Raw genomic sequence first — 18,552 nt, 5'->3', positions numbered from 1 at the left:
TAAAAATGCTATGGAGCCACGGCTATAAAATGTAAATACCTGTTTTATTATATCATTGTTTACATTTCTGTGCTTCAACTTTAAACAACTGGCTGTCACATAGAGAAGTATTTTGAAACAAAGGCCTGGGTATAATTTGCTTTAGTTTCTTTCTTGCTAGATTTACTCTACAAAGATATTAGCAGCATAGACCAGATATTAGCGGCATAAATTTCAGCATGTCAAAGATGAGCATTTGTAAAGTTTTACAGAGTTAACCATGGTGCATTAATTCCATACATAATGGTCTTACTTGGTTTTGCCTGAAAGTTCAATTAAAACTTTTATCCCTTGTCCAAGATCATTTGCATCATATATAAGCTACTTTGGTTTCAGAAGAACTTCTTTCTAAGAAAGTGCCAATCACAGCTACAGCTGTTAAAATGCTCTTGGTGGTGACTATAAATTGTCAAACAAAGTTAAATCTTCATTTCCTTTTCTGGGAATTGCTGAAGAGAAAAGGCCTTCTATCTAATTGGCCTTGGCAGTGTAACAGCAGACCTATGGAACAGGTCTGACAATATTTCATTAGACTCTTGTCACTGATAATTCAATTTGTCTTGGAACTTAATTTTATGTTTAAAGATGCTATTGGAAAGAGATGAGAAACAGCTTGTGCATCATCATACAGAGCAGTACTGTAACATAAGTATATAAACCACAATACACAGATCTATTCTTATATGTCTTTCTTCCTGATTTTAATCTAGGATGTAGATATAGCACACACACAAACACGCAATTTTATTGATCAGATTAGAACCAGAATACTGTAATTAGGCCATTGTAGATATTATCTGAAAGTCTTTATAAAAGAGAAGAATGGCAAGGAAACAGCACATAATATGCACACACGAATTAGGAGTTGGTATAAAACTGGCTAAAACGATAAAGCACAGTACAAAGCAGGTACTAATTATTCCTCTGAACTCATTTAATGGTCTTCAGGCCTCAGCTGCAATTATTTCACTTGCAATTTGGAAATATGGAGGGAATAATAAGATGAATTTTTAGGGTAGTTGTTAACAATTCAGGAAGATCAGGCATGTGATGTGCATTGAATAGCTGAAAGGTGATACAAATCTTAAGTATTTCTGCCACTCAGAGAATAAGAGCCAGAGACATTGAGCTACATGTCGGAAGCTACTGTTTGAATCTCAGTCCTGCCATCAACTCTAAATAAATCATAAATCTAGTTCAGTGCCTGTGTTCCTGTCTACAATATGCAGCACCATCATTTTAATCTTTTAAAAAAGATGCTGAGGCCGTAGAATGCAGAAAGAGCAAAAATGAGTAATGGATTTGGAGTCTAAATCCTATGAAGAATGGCTAAGGGAATTAGGTATGTTTAGTCCAATGAAGAGAAGACTTAGAAGAGACATGATAGCAGTCTTCCAATACTTGAAGGGCTGCCACAGGGAAGAGGGCATTCCTTTATTCTCATAGCAACTAGGAGGAGGACAAGAAGCAACGGGTGGAAACTCCTCAGAGGGAGATCCAATTTGAACATAAGGAGGAATTTCCTGATGGTGAAAACTATTACGCAGTGGGAAAACTTGCCTCGCGCAACTGTGGGTGCTCCAGCGCTGAAGGTGTTCAAGAAAAGATTGGACCATCATTTTTTCAAGATGGTATAAGCAGTGGTGAGATTCAAGTAATTTAACAACCGGTTCTCTGCCCTAATGATTTCTTCCAACAAACAGTTTGTCAAACTGTTCAGAAAGTTAACAACCGGTTCTCCCGAAGTGGTGCGAACTGGCTGAATCCCACCACTGGATATAAGTCTATGGGGATTCTCAGTCATCCAGGTCATGGTTGTCCCAAAGGTGCTTTTTCAAGAGGCAACTGGACTTCCTTGCTGAAAAAGCTTCTTGGATGAGAAGCTAAATGTCTTCAAAGAAAAAGTCCAGTTGCCTCTTGAAAAAGAATCTTTGGAACAAGATGGTATAAGGGCTCTTGCCTTATATATATATTGATGATGATACACGATTATAGACGTTCCACCTTTTGTTAACCTTTACAAAAACTACAGCACTCCCAGGAACTCCATGCTTTTTACAGAGAGGTTTCTTCTTTTCTTTGGCACATCCTCAACCTTTTTTTTTTTTTTTTTATGTATACTGTGTAGTTAAGGACAAACATTAGCCAGACCTTTCCTGTAACCACTACTCATCCTGCCTTTTATTCTCTGAGCTCTCTAAAGAATTTGTTGTGGGATTTCATATAAATCTCCAGTTGAATCTAGAGATGAATATTTTAAAAATCCTGGGCAAGTGTGCAAAACAAAGGGAAATTGATTTTGACACATTGAAATACCATCATCCAGAATATTTATACTTTCCAACGGGTTTTATTTCCTTATGGGTGTTTTGGGGTCTTTTTTGTTTTCCAACTTTTTTTTTTTTTTTGAAAAGGATTTTCTTTCCTGATATGCCTGATACTCCTCAGGCTCTCTTCTATTTAGACAGTAATTTTAGAGGCTGTTTATATTTAGGATTATGGCTTTACTAATCTAACTTGGAAGTAAATCCACATATAGCAATGAAGCTTACTTCTCAGTAAATATGATTAGCATCCAGTTGGTAACTTGCAACCACAAAACATTGGCACTATGATTTTCTGGATAAAAACATAATGCAGGTTAAGAAAGTGCTTTCTCAATGTTCAAAATAACATTGCTCACTCATGTTAATGTATTGCTTTTGTGAGCTGGTAGATGTAACAAATTCTGTTTAAGGAAATACTTTCTCCCAGCTGAATCAGGGAAATAAATCTTTTGACCATGACCTTTTAAAGTGAAGCTTGTAAAAGAAACCTGAAGAGAAGCTGACTTTTTTTATTAATAAAATAAAATAAATATCTTTCTCTATAAGAGAAGGCCCGAAATAGATCTCCTTTTGATTTCTATGAATGATTTTGTGTATTGCTGGATCCAGATTTAGATGCAAGCAACAAAGTTGGCAAAAATGGACCATCGGCCCATTTATCAGGCTACCTGGTTAAATAATGTAGGCTGTTTCAGGAGAAAGGGGTCTTCCTCCAAATCAAAAAGAGGCCCTTTGCATGAGAAGAGCACCATTCATGGAAAAGGCCTCTCCTCAATTTTTCAAGAATCTTCTCTCTCAGCCCTTTCCTCACGGACAAATAGGCTAGGTTCCCTTCTCTTTTCTGCAACCTTTAGAAGCGTGGAAAAGCTGCCACAGGGAGAAGGTGCTAAAGAAATCTGCTCCAACACATTTTTAATCCTGTGATTCATTAAACATATATCCTGCCCTTCAGTTTGTATAACATTCAAAGCTGCTTACAGTGATAAAAAATGTAAATGATAAAACATAGGAATTAATAACAGACGTTTCAAATGTTAAGTAATAAATTTATCCAGTTTCATTTATTTCTGGCATTAATATAAATAGATAATGAAAAAACATGTATTCCTTTTTTTGACAACCATCTATAAATAGATATAAAATACATGTATTTTAATTATTTATTCTAAAGTATTTATAACCCACTTCAATCTCAGATGATTCTAACTGCCATACAGAATCATCCTCAAGTACTTTTAAACTGGAACGTTCTACTGTTTCTCAATGTTTGGTGATCCAAATTTAAATTAACATCTGCAAAGAAGAAACTGAGATAACAATATTGGGCCCTAGCATTTTCTCTTTTTTGTAAATTCCATATTACATCAAGATCCACAGTACTTAATGTGGTCATACAATATATCATACTAAGCCATAATGTGTTTTTGATTTGGTTTAGGATGTTATGTTGTTCCAGCCATTGTGATTCATAAAACAAGGTTTGGGGGTTGTATGTTAGAAGAATATAGATGGCTCTAATTTACTTAATAAACTGTGATTAAATAAAGCATGGCTTTGATTGAAGTGTTATCCAGACAACTATATTCTGTTCTGCTATGAAACATTTTCTTCAGTGTTTTCTTTAATTTTTAAATGTGAGTTGGTCCAGATGCTGCAACCCACAATACTTTACTATCTGCAGATACTGAGGGATACCATTCAACAATAAAGGAGCCCAAGAGGTATCCTCTGCATTACTTTAAAATGAATAAAACAGTCAGACTGCATGATTTTTGTGTGTATCCATTGGAGATCCTAAATCAAAATGAAAGGAATCTTTGATAGCTTTATATAGCATATCATGGCTGGACAGGGCCTGGAAATATTTTGGGACAGATTTCAGCAGTTGTGGACTTTGGCATCATAAGCATTTTGTACTTTAAAACTCATCAAAGCTTCCAAAAATGCCAAGCAAAAAAAAAAGGCACACATTGGTTTAATCTACCCTGGGTTGACTCTGGGGTCATTTCAACATACTGTATCCAGAAAACACCAGGTTGGGAAAAGCTATCATAAGGAAATGATGTCATAACAGATTTACTATCAACTTTAGGGGAATAACTGGGTAGGCCCCGTAAAAAGTTATTAAGCTGAAAGTGCAACCATCCTACTCCACCTATTAATATTTCCTGACTTATTCCCATAGAGAAAATAATGGAAATATATATAATTTATATTCTTGTCTCCAGTTTTATGTAATGCCTCTTAACCTCTATTTTATTATCTCTTTCCTGTAAAAGTTTGACCAATTTTTGCCTTTGCTGCAGTATCAAGTGCTTGCTGTACATTAAATGGTGCTGTAGAGGAATACTGTCTGGACTTATCCTGATAACTTAAAGTGAATAGATTGAAGGATGCAACTTTGATCATTGGAAAAAAGGCAGACAACTTGAAAACTCTCAGATGAACATCATTCTGGGGTTGAGCTCCAAATGTCATTATTCACTTTTTCCAGAGCATCTCATTTTTTCCAAGAGATATCACAAAGGCGTTGATGATTTCTTATTATACAGAGCAACATTTCTACACTATTCACATAGAACATTCCAAAACCAGCACAGCTCCCATGCATGTGAATCTCTTCAGAAGATTTAATTATCCCAAAGGATATGCCTTCATTTTTAAGATCTGGGTTCTTTTCAACTCACAGATGCCACCACACCCTTCAGGGAACACGGCCTGTTAGATCAGCCCACCCTAGGTAACTGATAGACCGTGGATTGCTGTTGATGAAGATGAAAAGTGAATCCAATTGAACGTGAATAAAAAAAATCTATATTATCATTGTGGTAATAAGGATGGCAAAATATTCTTATTTCTCTTCCCTTATTTCATACACAAGTAGCCATCTGGCAGCCCTGTTTAGGGTGATCTGTTTCCTGCTAGGGAATGACAGGTAGGAGGACCACCTGAAGAGCCACCGTGAGGAATATTCTTGTTATTTACAAGATTAAGTCACTCAGATTAAGTCAGGGTTTGACTCTGACCAGAAATAATCTAGCTGTGCCCTTTCCTAGACCAAGAGATGCTTCAGATGGTTGCTCATATTCTAGTCACCTCACAATTGGCTCATTGCAACATAATCTATATGGGCTCCAGAGTCCATAGAAGTTTGGCAGCCAAACATTTAGATAAAGAAATGGAGTAACACTGGAAACCACCTGAAAGCTGTAGCTCATCTAGAATGCAGTGGTGCCGGCAGTGATAGGAGTATAATGTTATTCCCCAGCTGCCCTGATTTACAGTTCGCTTCCAGTGCAATCCAAAGTACTGGTTATTACCTTTAAAGTCCCCTCGTGACATAAGACTTGACTGTTCAAGGGTTCATTAGTTTTCTCTGTCCACCCAATTCAATTCAACAGCGTGCTTTGGGCCCATCAATTAAAGACTGCCATTTTAATGGATCCAGGAAGGATGATACCTAGGTCTCCCTCAGAGGTTTGTGTGGTTGTCACAGCTTTATGTCATTCAGGAAATTGTTGAAAACCTGGTTGTTCTCCCAGATCTTGGGACAGGGTATTTGTGGAGACTCCTTTTTGTTTTGCTTCATTTTGTTTTTCTTTGCTGAATTTATTTTGGTTTTTAACTTTTCTCTTCTGGTCTATTGTATTTTCTTTTAATAAGATGGCTTTTAACTCTAAGAGTCATTTGGGAGCTGGGCAGCCTATAAAATAAATAAACAAATAACTTGTACACCTTGTCTTCTACTAGACAAAGGTGTTGTCCCAGTTATTGGCATGAGATAAACCCATTGTGACCAGGGTTTTGCAATTATATGAAATCTCAGTATAATCACTCTTGTTTCTGTGGGTGGGAAATTTCAGATTGGTCTCTCCAAAAATAACAAGCCACAAAGAAATTCCTATAAGCAATTTAGAACATACTGTTTCAGTTGATCTTTTACTAATTAACTCCAGTCAATTTCACCCCTGCTGGCTTCACCTACTGTCACTATCTTAAATGTAAGATTTCCAAAGAAAGAAAGAAATGGCTCTACAAGCAAATAAATCTCAGATGGGTTACCATCAGAAGGTATGCTAGATCAAAATTCTGCTTTATAGGAAATATTCTCAGTCACTTGCTTCTGTGTAATTATTAGAAGATAAAAAGTCATAATCACTTTTCATGAGTGGAAGAACAAATATCCATTTGGAATAAAACTAAGTCAATGGGAAAAAATTCCCTTCGACTATTATAAGTGAAAATACTCAATATCAATTTATATTTTCTAATTATGAGTTGGCAATGAGATTTTATTCATATGGAAGTTCAAGATGGCATACAGAGTATCTTTCTTCCAATTTTATTCCCATAAGAATCATCATTGGACAATTGTGAACAAAGAAATTGTGATTGTAATATAAGAGAAATTTCCCTCACCCAAAAAAAAATCAGTGTAAAAATATAATGGACTAAGATAAGACCTCCACCTGATTTTGGGGTGGGAGGAATTTCTCTTATACTACAATTTAATAATACTATTTATTGTTTTAATGTCTTAAGGTTTCCTGTTGGTGTTTTATTGATTGTATGCTAGAATTGACTCTAAGCAAGATGGGCAGTACCTTAATTTAATAAATACAATAAACCACAGTTCATCCAAAGGTAGAAACTGGATAAATTGAAGTAAGAACATAATGATCATATCTGTATTGCAAAAATCCAGACAGAAAAAAAATATTTGCTGCCATCTAATCCCAGATGTTTACAGTCAAGATATTATAGTCTCCAGGCAAGTATACAAATCTTTTTCAAATTTTACCAAATAACTTACTACAACCCAAGAAATGAGTTATTGCATTAGTCAGCTATTTCCAGCCCTATCAACATTGCCAGGCAGAAATTCTGCAGGACCTCAAAAGGGTATTTAGAATGTGTTTGGTTTTTTTTTATCCAGGTAGAAGGAAAGTTGAATTTGATAACTTGTAGATGCAAAATATGTAACCCACCAACAAGTTGCAGATTTCTCCTCCCCCATTTAAAAGTCTTCTTCATCTAACCAGGTCCTCTTCTTCTCTTTTTTGTTCCCATACCCCTCCCTCCCTCCCTCCCTCTCTCTCTGTGAGAGAGAGAGTGTGTGTGTAGAGGTTAACAACAGCAATTGGGACTGGAATTGCTGTCACTAGGTGACATCATAAAGTGTGATGTTACATGACTGCACTGCCTAGTACCCAGTTAAGTCATTAAATGACTTGACTGGATCATTAAACAAAGACATCACTTGATCACTATGGTGACCTCCTGCCAACTTCCCTATTGATTTTGCTTGTTGGACGCCAGCAAAGAAGATCACATACAGTGACTATGTGATTGTGAGGACACTGCAACAGCTGGAACTGGTCATAAATACCACATGTTCAGTTCTATCAAAATTTTGAAAGCTGTTGAATGAATGGTCATTAAGCAAGGATTACCTGTATGGGTGTGTATGGATGTAATGGATGGAAAACTGTAGTTATCCTGTTGTTAGACTCTATCTTTCATTATCCATGTTTGTTGGACATGTTGACTGTGGCTGATAAGAACTGAAGTACAATCACATATAGAGGGCCATAATTTTCTCTTTCGTGATATGTTTAGATTTGTGTTATCTGAAGCAATTGGAGCTTAGCAATTGTTTCTGTAATTTACCTGCTCTGTGAATGGAGCAATTAAAAGAGTATGGCTTTTGGAGATTAATTGGAATATTAGCCCTCTTAAGCAATTTTAGGAGAAATTCCTTCCTCTTGCATGGCAAATGTTACAAGTTGTATTTTAGTAATCCTATTATCAAGAAGGCTGCAAACTAAATATTTCAGCTGCAAGAATTCCAAATATATGTTGAAAGGACCTCTGAGGAAATGGTCGTTTGAAATGTTACAGACTAGTTAAACAAAAGAAAACAATAGTTTTCTATTTTAATTAGCAGCAGCAGGAAACTCTTTGTATGTTTAGGAAGATTTTGCCTAAAATGGGATTTTTCAGCTGAGTTGGCATATTCAAATCAAGTTAAGCAAGTGAATATGACTGATGGATCAAGACCAAAGGGTATAAAGGAAAAGCTAAGATAATTATTTCTGAATGTTTCTTTAATAAGCAGTAGTTCCAAGAAAATATTTCACAAGATCAAATCCCACATCATTTTTGGTTAGCTTTTCTAAAAAGAGAGTTGAGAATCAACCTAGCTAATAATTAAACTAAATCTTCACTAATTATACAAGTAGTGTTATTTGTGTTTGATATACTGATGACTCAGTCTCTACCTCCTGAGTACCCAAAATAATATGCATTCATCTAAAATGAATACAGCAGTAAAACACAATAAAAATTAATACACCAAAATGTTCAGCTAAAATGGAATAAAGTCCTTAATGAAAATTTAAAAAAAGAAAAGAAAGAAACGGAAAGAAACAGAAAATGAACAGCAGCTGGATTCCTACTGTAAAGCAATTAAAATCAACCCAATTTAATCCTGGATAGAATGATTCAGTTTTCACTAAACATTAGAAGTTTAGTGAAAATTAGATTCAACCATTCTTTGTTTTTTTTCTGTCTTAGTACATAGGTCTTTATTCATTCAAGGTTCAGTGCACTGCAAACCCAGAAAACAAATTAATTTACAAAACAATTTTCCATCCCCAGCTTGGATCAATAATCAATTTTTCACATTCAACTCCTTTTGAATAAGCCACAGGAAGTTTCAAAAGTTTATGTCTAAGCTTGTAGCATATGAATTGGAATGTCCAATTTGGGCCACAGATGCAATATAATAAATATGTGTGTCTGTCCCCATAAATTAGCTTACTCAGCAAAAAGTCCTTAGACTTGACTTGGCTAAGTTAGTATCTTCATTTGAAGCAAGAATTAAGCCAAATGCTCACTTTGCATATTGTCGTGCATAGAACACATTCTCTTCCATTTTTGTGTGTCATTGAATATATGGCCATTGTTTTGCCCTTGGGACACAACAGTTCTATTTAGCCGGGGAACAGTAGTTTTAGCACTACTTTTTGTTCAGCTTTGTTCTTTACACTTAGCAATGAGATGTGATGTTAAACAATTGACAACAGGCGCATCAAGATATTTTCAGACTCTGTTTATCTCTTTAGCATGTATATACTGATATATGCTGATGGTTATTTGGCAGCAGATAGCAATAATATGCAGTGATGGGCAGAAACCCCTCTGGCACATTCGCATATATATGTAACCAGCTTTCACGCTATCCTCCCCTTTTCAAAGAATAAGGGAATATAGAAACAGGACAGCAAAAACTTTGGAGAGCTTTAAAAATAAACATCTCAGAAACATCATTTTGTATTAGGACCTGTGTGGCTGGTAATACCCTAGTTTTTCAGGTCAGATAAATGACATTAACAGGAAACAAAAAATGCCACTAATTTTCAGCAATTTGTTACTGGATTTTCGATGGGATCCTACTAGAGTTCAGGTGCTAGAAAAAAAGGGGATTGGGAACCACATGCAGCTTTCAAAATTGGCCTTTTCAAAATTGTTAAGTTACCATATATTGTGAACTACTTGTCAAAAGAAATCTGTCTTAAGAAGAACAGATAGTTTTCATCATAGCAAAATAAAGCATCCATCTATCAAATATTTTTTTGTCCTCCCTTTTGGGAGATGCTGTCCTTCAGTAGAGATAAATAGCCGGTTGATTATATCTCATGGCTGAAGTGATAAGCGGGTCATCCTTCACCTACTTGTAAAACTGCAGAGATTCATTATATGGTAAAATGACACAACTGCAAAGTTGCTATGTACCAATGAAGAATATATACATATGTTTCTGGGAGCTGTAGCATATGGAGAAAGAAATGTGTGAACCCTTTCCTTGCTAGCTGCAATTCCCCCTGAAAATTGTTTAGCCATCAAGCAGTGATGCTTGAACAAAAAAGTAAACAAACATTAAATTGCCACCAGCATTCCATTAATCTGGAAACAAAAACAGAAACTATGTTTGGAGGAGATGCCATAAGACCATGCTTAACAATGCCCTTAGATTAATTGATCGAATTATTTATGAAGCTGTTTTAGGATTTATGATTGAATCACATTTATGAAGTTGCCCAGCTGACAATAACTCTGGACAGCGAACCTATCCTCATTTCATTGTTGTTCTGATCATTTCTAATGAGCCCTCTCATGAAAGTGAGCCAATGAAAGTAACAAAATAGTTATGAACATCCATTTTTTCAGTGAGATTTATCAGAAGCCTATAGTGATCAAATAACAATTTCAGTGTAGTTATTCCAGGGTAAGTACTATAGGAGTGCAGCGGAAATAAGTTGTTTTTGTTTTGTTTTTTTTCTTAATTGTGAGAAACATTCCTGATCCTCAGTGCTCCATGCTTCTGCTTGAAACCCCCCTCTGCTTGAATGTTTCCCCCCTTCTGGGCAATAATTCCTCTCCAACACCTTTATGACATAGTTGTGCTCCTTCCAAGACTGTACTGGAAGATGAAGAGACAAAAAGCATAGCAGAAAAGCTTGCCAAAACCCTTGAAGCCTGTCCAAATAGCTTCTAATGTATCATTCAGAGAACTGATGTTTTGCTTGTTTGATAGCGCCACACACTTTCACATGAGAATCTATAGGGTAGTAGGCTTCCGTTACGGTATTTCCTTTCCCCTTTGCTGAAAATGGACTGTGAACTGTCCATGGCCACTGAAAGGGGTTGAGGAACAGCATTCTCCTCTGGCCTGGGAGGAGTGGGAGAGGAAGTTATGGTCTGTGTCTGCAAGGAACAGAAAGGAGACAAGCTGTGTCTTGTTTCTCTTATCTGGGGGAGGAGGGTGGGGAGTCTATTCGAGTCAAGATGATATTAATTAGCCCCATTGCTTTCGACAGCTCCATATGTCTATTTTTTTCTCTCTCTTTTTTCTTTTTTTCTTTCTTTCTTCTTTCTTTCTTTCTTTCTTTCTTTCTCCCTTTCTTTCTTTCTCCCTTTCTTTCTTTCTTTCTTTCTTTCTCTCTTTCTTTCTTTCTCCCTTTCTTTCTTTCTTTTGCAAACAGGGCACCCTGTATTCGTATACAGAGATAAAGCTATTCTTGTGCATGTGCATTCGAGATTAATGGCAAGCAATTGGTAGCATTGACCTGGGAAGAGAAGGAGAAGGAAGAGCACAAAGATTGGCATGTGTACAAGCTATCGTTTCTAAAAGTAAAAACAATATTGTTGATAGGCAGGTAACTTCTCTGATAATGATTTTAATGATAATACTGCATCCTAATATGTCATATCTGGTAAACTACTTCAGGTCCATCTCTAGATTTTAGCAAATATACAGTACTGTAATGCATAAAGGGGTAAGATTCTGATTAACATTTCATAAACCTGTTGTCTCTAAATAAACAAGTATCCTGAATAAGGAATCCATAAGGATAAGTTTCCTGCATCCCAGTTTTACAGCAATCTTTTTGATATGAATATATTTCAGGTTCACTGTCAAAATTTTGCCAAAGCATAACAAAGAAACTGACTAATGCATATTATATGAAATGAGAAAAAGTGTTAGTGCAGGCAGAAGGACAAAAAACAAGGTTGAGAAACATTGTTTAGAGGTACCTTCACATTCTCTTCCTGTAATGTGTTACATGTCATCATCAGCAAGTAAACACATGGTACTGAAATATTTCTAGCTAAATCTAATCTGTATGGTATGCATAAGAAAATATTGCTTCATTCATTCGGAGTAAAAATTTGAGGATCCAAATCTTTTTTTCAGCAGTTGAAGTCTTAGATTACCAGACTTTGCTCACAGTCTGCCTTTTGTGTACATATCTGTGTAACCAAGTAATAAATCCTAATGATACTTCCATGCCATCACCATCTGCACTTCACAATCCCTTTAGAATAATTCAAAACTGATTTTTCTTTGTCTTTGCTATTACTGGCTACAAAAGAGTGGGAATATGTTGAGAGTAGAATGATCAATCCTTCAGCAAATCAACAATAAGGCATGAAACTCTTATTCAACTAGTGCCACCATCCCTGATCTGATGTACTGGATTCTGGAAAAGCAAAAACCATCTCTTCCCAATCAGACAAGAAAAATTAATACTTTGCAAAATAATTCCATTCTATTACCCATGTCTCTACAATGAGAAACTGTACAAAGAAGGTACTTACATAGAGAAAGGAAACATCCAAATGCCTGAAAGGTGTAATGAAGCCATGTTGGTAAATCACAGCCAGATTGTTTGTTTGTTTGTTTGTATACACACACACACACACACACACACACACACACACACACACACACAGTATAGTTCCCACTGATAAAAAGAATCTCCAAAAGAGACCTAAAACAAGATAGATCGATGACATCAGCAAGTATTGCAGACCCAATTGGCTAATTGACAAAAGAAAGCTCAGGACCATATTGGTTGGAAACATGTGGAAGAGGCCTTCATTCTACAATGGATAGACAATGGCCAAAATGATGATGATGATGATGATGATGATGATGATGATGATGATGATGATGATATATGCATGTGTGTGTGTGTGTGTGTGTGTGTGTGTGTATACACACACACACACATATCTGAGAGTGAGAAAAGAAAAAAGAGAGAGAGTGATAGAGAGAGAGAGAGAGATTTCTATCTATCTTCTATTAATGGTTGCATGCTGCTGTGTAAATTGGAAGGCAGTTAGGGGGAATAAGACCTAACTAATGTAAATAGGCTCAAGGAATTCCACTTTAAAATATGGCTAGACTTGCTGTGGGCTCTTTTGATTGTTGGCAGATTCTTGCAATGCTTTTCACAAGTGTTCCAGTCCAGGCTAAGAAAGCAGATCCTTTACCAAAAGTTCTGTCTGTTTCTTCCTTCTATTCAGTAATGTAATAGTCAGCTGTGAAGAACTATTCCATTTTATTCTGTTTTGTTTTATGAGCAGTTATCTTAAAATTAAATGACCCACTTAGGCCTAGGAGACAATGGGGTTAGGAGCAAGCACCTGTCTTGTAGAAGAGAAAGTCACCTGGCCCAAAATGCACATTTCCCCAAAGACCAATAAAACTCTAAAATGAATCAATGTCATCTGATCGGACAGGTCCAATGCCAATTCTGAACCAGCACAAAGTCCTAATATGGAATATCCCTTAAAATTGGATAAGAAGACATACACTTGACTAATGGCTACTGCAGTTAGTGCCTTGAATCTCCATATATGCATCAACATGAATAATATGTCAGTATAATACAACATGAGAAATTGCATCCATCAGAGTTCATTGTAAGGATGTGTATTTAATTCAATTAACTTCTGACTCACCTCCTGTTCATTTTGGAGAGATTTGTGATATCATCAAGAACATGGGAGATTCCCTTTAAAACCACCAGAATCAAAAAAGAAGATATTCTCAAAATTAAACCAGAATTAATATCCTTCTATATCACTTTATTGCCTTCTAAGCATTATCTAGATTTTTGCAGCCCCAAACTATAAACCTTACTCAAATGGAATGCCAAATTTTACATTCTCCCTTTTTGTTCAGACTTAGCTAAATGGGAATATTTGAAACCCCTTAGACAAAGAAAAATTGTGTGTGATTACCTTATCCTTCTTGATTTTAGTCATTATCAAAATTAATATATTTCCTAGTCTTTATATCAATCTATTAGCCTATCTTTATGTTCCCTCTTCTTTTCAAAATCATTCATTTACACATCAAGTACTCATAAGTTTTATTTATTGCTGCTCTTTATTGTTAGATAGATAGATAGAATTCTTTATTGGCCAAGTGTGATTGGAAACACAAGGAATTTGTCTTTGGTGCATATGCTCTCAAAAGGCAAGATACATTCATCAAGAATCATAAGGTATACAACAGTTAATGATAGTCATAGGGTACAAATAAGCAATCAAATCATACTAGGAAACAATCAATATAAATCATAAGGATACAAACAACAAAGTTACAGTTATACAATCATAAGTGGGAGGAGATGGGTGGTAGGAACAATGAGAAGATTAACAGTAATAGTAATGCAGACTTAGTTAATGGTTTGACAGTGTTGAGGGAATTATTTGTTTAGCAGAGTGATGGCGTTCAGGAAAAAACTGTTCTTGTGTCTAGCTGTTCTGGTGTGCAGTACTCTATAGTGTCGTTTTGAGGGTAGGAGTTGAACAATTTATATCCAGGATGTGAGGGGTCTGTAAATATTTTCACAGCCCTCTTTTTGACTCGTGCAGTATAAAAGGTCCTCAATGGGAGGCAGGTTGGTAGTAATTGTTTTTTCTGCAATTCTAATTATCCTCTGAAGTCTGTGTCTGTCTTGTTGGGTTGCAGGACTGAACCAGAAAGTTATAGAGATGCAGATGACAGACTCAATAATTCCTCTGTAGAACTGTATCAGCAGCTCCTTGGGCAGTTTGAGCTTCCTGGGTTGGCGCAGAAAGAATATTCTTTGTTGTGCTTTTTTGACGACGTTTTTTATGTTAGGTGTCCATTTTAGGTCTTGAGATATGATAGAACCTAGAAATTTTAAGGTGTCTACTGTTGATACTGTGTTAATCATCTTCTGGTTTGTTTAAACTCAATTGTATACCTTTTTCTAAATTCTTCTTTGCCATCCCACTCAATTTCAGCTCAATTTTTAAAGTTCATGTGCTTTTTAAATATTTTGTCTTCTCTCTTCTGTTTCTCATGTGTATAGATTATATGCTTCATTGTTTTGACTCACCCTGTTATCTGTGGCTGTCTGCAAATTTTACTGTTTATACACTGTATAATCATAATGTTCTATTGCATACATTTTAAATTCATAACATTATCTTCACTTAGAGAATCAACTAGTTTTGGAACATTTCCTTCTTAAAATCATGCCCTAAGCTTTCCTCTAGATGTGATGTTTCAATATTTTTTTCACTCGTTTGTGAGGCTCTGGTGTTCACAAACAATATTATTACCCATACAATTATAAGGAGAGGATGGGAGGAGTAAGGAATATTCATTGTAAGCTCTGGTGGGAGGAAAGTATTTGGAAGACGTCTTATGAAAGTTAGCTCTAAAACATATGGTGTTTTCATTTGAATTGCCAGCAGCAACCATTCAGATTAGGGAATATTTTTCCTACCCCAAAGCTACAAAGACACTTTTTGCATATAGTTTTCTCTGGAATGTGAAGTGCATCATTCCAGAGAAAAGAGCCAAAAAAAAAAAAAAAATCTAAACTATCAGTCTCTTTTTCTCTCATATATATGTAAATATTACAGGAACTTTACAGAAACATTCCTAAAACTATGGTATTTCCTTGAAACTGTAAAGCAGAATGGTATGGCTGCATCGTATGCACACCCACGGGGAGACAATCATGCTCAACTTTTGAAGGACATGCTTAAGCCTTGTATGAGAAGCATCTGCTGTAACAATTTGAAGAAAGGTTCCCCCACATTGCAAACTACCTCTGTGGAATGCTTTATACAGCCCTTCTGCAGACAGATTGACTGATTTCCAGGGGTTGCTGGTGAGAGGGGGGGCAAGCTTTGGATTTCTGAATCTCGCTTGGGATTTATCCCCAAATTAAAGCAGGCAGGAGCTAAATTGGTCGGATTTGAAACAGGACTGTCTCCAAATCGTCTAATCAGAGTCTGAGCTGAATGTTGCATTTGATATACATCCTGGGCTCTTAGCTCCATCTACGATCATCTCTGAATTTTATTTGGACGTACATTCCCCAAAAATGTAGAAACACATGGCATATATAAGGACTTCAAGTATTAAATTAAACATCACAATTTGGCCTTATCTGTAGCATCTGCTTTGGAGCTAAGAAGTGGAGCTAGAATATATTGATACAATACCTGCGCATCTGCTATTGTTTCTCCCATTCCTTGGAAAATGCCCTTCCAATCAAATGCAATGCATATTACAGTGAACCTTAAATAAGTACAGGTAATTATATATTCAGGGCATTGCCTGGAAGTGTTCTTTCATGTATGGTCAGTGTGTGTAATAAACACATCTTGAGTGCAAGAAAGTCACTGCTTCTCTTCCTTACCTAGGCTAGTCATTCACATTCTCTATGCAGCACTGCTCTTGAACATACATGTCTATGGAGATTCTCAGTCATCCAAATCATGGTTGTCCCAAAGGTGCTTTTTCAAGAGGTATCTTTCTTAGAAGATGTTTCACTTCTCATCCAAGAAGCTTCTTCAGCTCTGACTGGATGGTGGGGAATGGAAGGATCCTTGCAGCTGGTCATTTGCATTCTTTTAGAAAGTCCAGTTGCCTTTTGAAAAAGCATCTTTGGGATGCTCTTGAACATGGTCCATACTGTTTATTGTTCTTGAATTGTATTACATACTGACAGCAAGGCAGATACTATAATCATTGCAAGAGCTTTTCCTGGTTTGATTATTCTTAACAAGATGCCACCTAGAGTATTGCAGCAGATTTATCCATGATTCATCAGATAACAAAGCAGCAAGTAGGATCTTTCTGCAAAATGATCTCATTTTAATCTCTGCTTTCACATCTATCTCTATAAGAGGCTCATGGGAAAGCACTAGAATTAAAACACATTTGTGATGGGAGAGTTTTAAATAATTATGCATAAATCGCTGCTTTCAAGTTCTGCTCTGAATTTTTATCTCCTCAGTGTTTCCATTTAGGACTGCTGATGAATATAAGAACATAAAAGGCAGAGAGGTATAAAATAAGTCTTTGGATTTAAAGGTAGAAAGGTGCACATTGAGGATCAATCTACCATAGTCTAAGGGTGTCAAATTGGCGGCCCATGGCCCGGATGCATCACACACAGGCCACGCCCACCCCAGCTCCGCAAAAGGAAAAAACGTCGCAATACGTCACATGACAGTAACGTGATGCTGTGAGTTTGACACCGGTGGTCAAAGCCAAACATGGCTCATCCAAGGATTATGCTGACGTTCGGAAGATTCAGTTGCTTTCAGAAATGACCAGTGCTATACACCCTTTTTTGCCTTCAAAGCCCAAACACTGCATACTCCTAGTACAAAAATGCTGAATTTAATATTTAATACTATTGATATAATGTGCTGAAAGCATTTATGATTTCACTCAAACATGATTCATAGGTCCTGAAAGAGATAAGTTCCCACGTCACAGCAACTATTCTAATCCTATGCCCAAATTGTTTGTTTGGGCATAGGATTAGATGAATCCATATCAGCCTACTGATTCCACTTTGAAAAACAAGATGGATTAATCTGAACTGCTAGGATTCTTTGCAGTCCCTTGCAAATGTTTCTGTATTCACAGGATCCCTAGCAAAGGGAGCTGGGATAAAACTGGCAAGAGTTCTGTCAGTTTCTCTTCTGCAGGGGATCAGCCACCTGTGAAGTGCTTGGCCACTGCTTGGTCTTGCTTTGTTTTATTTTTTTCTAACAACTGTTCCCTAAATTGAGTGAAAGGGCAGTTGCCAGCAATTTATCTTCTTTCCATTTTGTGCTGGTTAAAGGGATTTTTTTTAAAAAAAAAAATCTTCCATATATGTCTCTGTCTTGCTGCCCTACCCAGAGCATCCTGTTCCTGATTCTCATCTCTAAGCATTGCCTAGGACAGGGGCATCAAAGTCAAGACCCACAGGCCAGATCTGGCCTGCAGGGTACTTAGATCTAGCCCATGGAGCCACCCTGAAAACAGCAAAGGACTGGCCCATTGTGCCTCTGCCAGCGAAAAAGGAGCTCGTGAGGGCGGCCATCTCAGCTAAAAACAGAGCTCGCAAGGGCTATGTGCGACCCTCCCAAGCTCCATTTTCGTGGCAGAGGGTTGCAGGAAGCCGTCCCAGCCAAAAACGGAAATCAGGAGCCCATTTTTGCTGGCAGAGTGCTTGGGCCAACACAGGGCCCCCGACATGAGTGACACCAAGCTGGTCATGCCCAGGCCCGAGGTCAAACACAACCCTGATGTAGCTCTCAATGACATAGAGTTTGGCACCCCTGGCCTAGGACATCTTGAAGTTAAGATGGATGAACATCAACTTCCAGATCTCTCCAACCAACTGGTTTAGAACATATCTCCTTTCTTCTTTTCTCAAGCCATTGCAGCAGCTTGCAACTTGGTGACCGCACATAAAGTGATAACTGGCTGCAAAAGACATGGTGGGGACAGCCATTTCTTTTTCTTTCTGTTTTTGCATGGTGTGAGGGTGCCAAAGATTTT

This window comes from Pantherophis guttatus, chromosome 1 (assembly GCF_059756535.1).
Source record: "Pantherophis guttatus breed Tessera chromosome 1, ASM5975653v1, whole genome shotgun sequence".
NCBI classification, from domain to species: domain Eukaryota; kingdom Metazoa; phylum Chordata; class Lepidosauria; order Squamata; family Colubridae; genus Pantherophis; species Pantherophis guttatus.
Note: the sequence above shows the minus strand (reverse complement) of the source record.